The sequence below is a fragment of the Sinocyclocheilus rhinocerous genome, unplaced genomic scaffold (assembly GCF_001515625.1).
Source record: "Sinocyclocheilus rhinocerous isolate Xijiao unplaced genomic scaffold, SAMN03320098_v1.1 scaffold2201, whole genome shotgun sequence".
Lineage (NCBI taxonomy): Eukaryota > Metazoa > Chordata > Actinopteri > Cypriniformes > Cyprinidae > Sinocyclocheilus > Sinocyclocheilus rhinocerous.
In genome coordinates, this window is record NW_015661877.1 from 15,728 (window position 1) to 22,047 (window position 6,320).

Below are 6,320 nucleotides of genomic sequence, written 5' to 3' on the forward strand. Positions count from 1 at the left end.
TATGTAACACTTCAGAGATTTAATTTTGTGCTTATTTTTCCATGTTTGACAGTTTCCATGTTCCATGCTAAAAAGATTAAACTGAAATATATATTTTTGGAGATGCACTGGTCAGTTGGCCATCAATCAGAACCAGACAGTTTTTGCTTTAAACGCATGAATGGCAAATGGCCATCCCTTATTTTTTCCATTCTGTAGTCTGTTTTGTGTCAGAACTCTCAAATCAGTGCTGTGAAAGTAAATGCATAGAAAAAAAATTCACTCAGTTATTTGCTAGAGCCTTTATTTGTCAGAGAAACACAGACACTTTGTATTATCACTCCATCATTAAGGATCTTTAAGGAGAACAGAATCGTCCATAAAACAGAATGCTGTTGGAGGGATTATGCCGGATGAAGAAAAGGAAGGGATGGTCTGCAATGAAGGTTTTTGGGTCTAATGGCATTGAGGTTGTTTCGATAACGACACCGGTGGCTGCAGCCGCTTCGGTTCCTTCCTCGTTTACTTCAACGAAGGCTTTATGAATCACCTTCGACACCACCAGGTCATTGTTGGGCGACATGCCTGAAAGATTCACCTTCTGCAGGTCAAAGGCATCTTCCATTCCCATGCTGCGCAGAAACTGCACCATGCCATAGGTTTCAGCCATCTTAAATTTAGGTAAAGATACTTGAACTTGCTCTTGAAACATCTTGCTGGGTTTGGTCCACTCCATGAGCTTCTCGTAGGTCAGTGCCTTTTCAAGCTGCATAATAAGAGAGTCGTGTTAATGCGTGTCTATTTGTATGAACATGTATGGGGTCTGTTTGTACAGCATCATTGATTTGACACTTTTATTTTGTGTTTGGATAGACCATTTAATTCAAGAATACATTAAAAAGTCTTGTAGACTGTAACTCTTCAATAACTTATATATTTATGCAGCAACCAGCAATTCCAAATAAAGAAAAAACACACCATACACTAAAAATGCTGGGTTAAATACAACCCAGCACTGGGTAAAATATGGACAAACCCAGCCACTGGGTTGTTTTGACCCAGCGGTTGGGTTACTGCCCAGAAGTTTGGGTTAAATATTTAACCCAACTGTTGGTTGAAAACAACCCAATCGCTGGGTTTGTCCATATTTTACCCAGCGCTGGGTTGTATTTAACCCAGCATTTTTTAGAGTGTATAATCCGTGTTGTCTCACCTTCTGAAGGCCAGTGGTTTCATCTTGAATCTCATTAGGAAGGATGATCAACATACTGAGATTCTTCCCGACATACGGCAGCTCCAGAACCTGAATGTTCATCTCTGGGATGAAGGCCAAAGGAAACTTTGACTTCTGTCGCATCATCTTTACTGGTTTAGTTTGAGTCTGCAAATCATCAGTAGGTCAACAGAATCATGTCACAACTCATATTTCATGACTGTTAAAAATATACATGAAATCTCACCTTGTTCAGCTTAAACTGTCCATCTCTGGTGGCTTCCTTTGGGAATTTCTTCTCCCAGTTTGCCTTGAAGTAGATGGCGTTCACCAAGACCAGTCTCGTCATCGCATCGATGGATCCCTGTGGGAGCAAGTCCTTGATCTTCTCTGAAATTCAAATGTACATTTTACACTTTAAGCATTGATTCGAAGCGATTCACACAAATGAATCGAATTAATCTCTACAAAATGAAAATCTAAATCAAAACACTATTAAAGCATCTGTCAATTAAAGCTCATGATAGTTCTAATGAAAATGCAAACTTAATGGCCAAAATGAACAAAACCACTGAAAGTATATCAAAACTTAAACTTCCCAAGTATTATACAGTTCAGCAAGAGCACATGAAGCCAAACATGAGCCTAAAGTGCTGAAACAGACCTACATATTTTTGTAATAGTGCAGACTGTGTATAATTCAAATTATGTTCATGTTGGTTTTCACCTTGAGTGTTTTTCTCCACCCATTTGTTGATGTCGACACGTGCAGCCTCTGATTTCTTCTTGAAGTCCACCTCCTCCAGTCCGGCTTCATAGTATTTTTTTGCATCATTAAGAAATTTCTATAACATAGCAAATCAGTTGAATTAGAGATCATTTCCAGAACTTTGTCCTTTAATACCATAAGCAAACATTGAATTATTTTCTTTGAGTCTTACCTCGACAAACTGGTAGGATTGCTCTCCGTAGAGGCGGCAAGACTCAACACATACGGGGCTCCTGGTTTCTTCAGTTCACTCATGAGCTTGTTGAAGCTGGAATGAATTTGGTCCTCAGTTTTTTGTCCAGGTGTGGGCTGAGCAGGAGATTTCTGTCTGTATCAACAATATCAAATTTAATCCCCAAGACTACATGCACCACTATGGCAAGTACATTGCAATCATAAAGTCGTGAGGTTAGTGTATCATGTAAATACTCATACTAAACCTTGAGTTCGGCAGGTATCTCAAACTTCTGGGTTTGTTGCGTCATTGTTGGTTCATGTTGACTCTTGATGCCGCAGGGCTTCTGGGGCTTCTGGGTTGGTTGATGAGGAGCTGGAGTTGCGGCATCAGGCTTGGCAGGATTGTTAAAGCCCAAAACCTACACAGCATCATTGTGGTAAAATTGATAAAGATAACTACTTCACTATTTTGATAACTTCAACATCTATTGTTTTTGTTTGTTTTTTAATTGCAGTGATGCCATAGAAGCATTTTTTGGTTCCTTAAAAGAACCTTTATACCTAGTGTGAAATGCATTTTAAAAATCTGAAGGACCTTTTCCACTATAAAGAACCTTTTTGTGCAATCGAAAGTTTCCATGTTATTATTTCTTCACCACAGATGCCAATCAGAAACTGCTATATTAAATTCTGAACAACTGGCCATAAAAAAGCATATAAATGTGAGATCACCTTTAACATCTGTGCTGCTGTTTCCCCTTTTGCTCCGAGCGACACCATGGCGAGAGCCGAGGAGATGCTGATCGGAGAGTAGAACACATTTCCTGATGTGTTTCCTCCGCTGATCTTCTTGAAGAGGTTTAGAGAGAACTGTGTGTTTGCTGCAGATAAACGCTCCATTTTCACAAGCTGAGCAAGAAATAGCGGTTGTTTAAATAACAGCAGATTTGAAGGTGGACATATCTTGTTAGTTCTATGCAATGTTAGTTCTAGGAAATGATGAAGTTTCCCAGCGTGACTGAGTCGAATGAATTAACAGTTATGGGTGTCAGTCTAATAAATGATGCCTCGCCCTAAAACAGTTAGTTTTTAATCCTAGTCCGACCTTCCTGTAAAAACATAAATTGTTTCTAATATTATTTGATTTATTTATCCACTTACATGATTCATTCTTCATTTCACTCTTTGTTTATAGTAACTTGAAATCAAATAAAAGAGTGTGTAGGTGCAAGAAACAAAACCTGAATCCAAGAAAGATGAATCATATTTACATTAATCATAATGTACAAATCAATAACGGATTAGCTGATGAGGGTTGGAAGTAGGTGTTACTGTGAAACTTTTTAGAAAACGTGTTAAAAAACAAAACAAAATATAATAACTGCCCTTGCAACACACCCGAAGAACAACTGCTTTTCTAAATGACGTTTAGTTACAGTTACAGTTATTAACATTTCATGCAGTGATCATGATCTTAGTTTTTACTATGTGGGCATGTCAGATGTTTGGTTGCGTAAAACAGGTCATGTGTTGTGGATACACCTTTTTCATATGTGATATGTAATATAAATATAGCCTAATAATTATGCACTGTATATAATTATGCCAGTGAATTGAGAGCAAAACTTATGATGCTACTGCAGTGGCCATTAAAGTAATTATTTGCTAGAGACCTTATTTATTTATTTTCATTCAACTACCACAATAGACCTGCAACACAAGTTTCTGTATATATGAGTTTGTTCACCAAAAGGGGGCTCTAATGCCATTAATGACAATACATTCAATATATGTATGGATTAAAAATTTTTTTTCATGAATATTTATATCTCCAGTATGAAAAGTTTTTCCCACATTTAAACACCAAATTCAGCTAATGCATTATTGTAAATAAGAATCTTGTTTTTAGTTTAGTTGTAAAGAGCAACATTTAGCTGATTAAATATTTTAGAGGTGAGCAAAACTAGAAATTAAATTGACTGTGTTTGTACACTTAATCATAAAGTGTGTAAAACCCAATAATGTAATATAGCTGATGGTGGTTGAAAGTATGTGTCATATGAAATACTCATGATTTGTGGATACATGCCAAATGAAACGCCTTGTTCATATGTGATATAATTATATTATATAATATTCATGTAGTCTAATAAATGTATTGTATATAACTATGCCAATGAATTGAAATCAAACCTGATGATGCTGTTAGAGTAGCCATTTAAGTCAATTATTTACTAGAGTCTGCCTGTCTCCTAAAATAATTTTTTAGTTCTGTAACTTTTGTATCAGAACTCAGAAGTCAGTGCTTTCAAAGTAAATGCATACAGACAATTTCATTCAATTATTTATCAGACTTTATTTATTAGAGGAACACATACAGTACAGCTAGAATCGTCACTTCATCATTACCATCTTCAAGGAGAACAGAAGCGTCCGTAAAACAGGATGCTATTGGAGGGATTGTGTCGGATAAAGAAAAGGAAGGGATGGTCTGCAATAAACATCTGTGCAAATGAACGTATGGCGATGACAGCACCGGTGGCTGCAGCCGCTTCGGTTCCTTCCTCGTTTACTTCAACAAAGGCTTTATGAATCACCTTCGACACCAGCAGGTCATTGTTAGGCGACATGCCTGAAAGATTCACCTTCTGCCCATCAAAAACATCCTCCATTCCCATGCTGATCAAAAGACTCTTCATGTCATAGGTTTCTTCCATTTTGAATCTGGGCAGAGATACTTGAACTTCCTGTCGACGCATCTTGCTGGGTTTGGTCCACTCCATGAGCTTCTCGTAGGTCAGTGCCTTTTCAAGCTGGATGAGACATAAAAATGGTATGAATATTTTTGAAACAACGTTCCATACATACTCTTAAATTTCAAAGTTCCTTATTTGCATCGATGGTTCCAATAAAAACCATTAACATCCATGGAAACTTTCCATTCCAAAGAACGTCTCGGTTACGCATGTAACCCTCATTCCCTGAAGGAGGGAACGGAGATGTTCCGTCAGTGACTGACAAATTGGGATCTCGCTAGAGAGACCAATCACCTTCGAGTGTTAACAAAACAAGCCAATAAGTGTTGGCGTGTGATCTTTGCGTCGCGCACCCCGCCCCGGGAGAGCTCCTTTTTGCTGAGGAGCCGAGACCGTGTGCCTCGGCCATACAGCGGTGGTACAGCAACTGCGGCGACGGAACGCAACATCTCCATTCCCTCCTTCAGGGAGCGAGGGTTACATACATAACCGAGACGTTCCCTTTCAGTCAGTCACGTGTTCCATACAGTGGGAATTGGATAACACTGGGAAAGCGTACCCAGTAGGGGAACACTACGGAAGCCACATCCTACATAAAGGAGGCATCATGTGGAAGTTACACATATGGACTGGCCATAGGGCAGTACTACATATGGAAGTCCCTGTGGTAGATTCAGCCAACCTGGGGTGAGATCAATACACAGCAGAGACGGCAGAAGGACTCTGCCAGGGAAAGACATGGGCTTACCGTGAGGGAAGCGTACCGTGGAAGAATACACATGTGGGATTACCCGAAGGGGGAATCACTACACACGGGCACCTAGCCCAGCACAAGGGCTGATCTTGGGCATACACACGAGTGCTGGACCTGGCGTCTGGCGCTCTGCCATGCCTGACCGCCGAGGGTGCGAGAGGAACTTCAACAGGGTTCCCAAAAAGGGAACCTGAACTGAGAAGCACTTAAGCGCACGTATCCGGTCCATAGAGAGGAATGGCGCAGCAAGCGTGATTGACACAGAGCAGGTCCAGTGTTACTGACCATCTGAGGCAAGTACACGAGAGGACACAGGCTCTACACGGAGATTATAGAATCTTGCAAACGTGTTAGGTATCGCCCAGCCGGCAGCTCTACAGATGTCTGCTATCGAGGCGCCCTGCGCCAATGTCCAAGAAGATGCCACTCCTCTCTTAGAGTGTGCTCTAACTCTGAGGGGGCACGGTAAACATTGGGCCTGGTATGCCAAGACTATAGCCTCCACTATCCAGTGGGCAAGTCTTTGTTTGGAGACAGCCTTTCCCTTCTGCTGTCCTCCGAAGCAGACAAAGAGCTGGTCTGAGGTCCTGAAGCTCTGCGTGCGGTCCACGTAAATGCTCAAAGCGCGAACGGGACAGAGCAGAGCAACGGCTGGGTCTGCCTCCTCCCGGG

At 40.6% G+C, this 6,320-nt stretch overlaps 1 pseudogene; it reads right to left on the reverse strand.

The window, feature by feature from the left end:
• Positions 1-337: 337 nt before the first annotated feature.
• LOC107726714 (leukocyte elastase inhibitor B-like) overlaps positions 338-6,320 on the reverse strand; it is a 14,286-nt pseudogene continuing 8,303 nt past the window's right edge.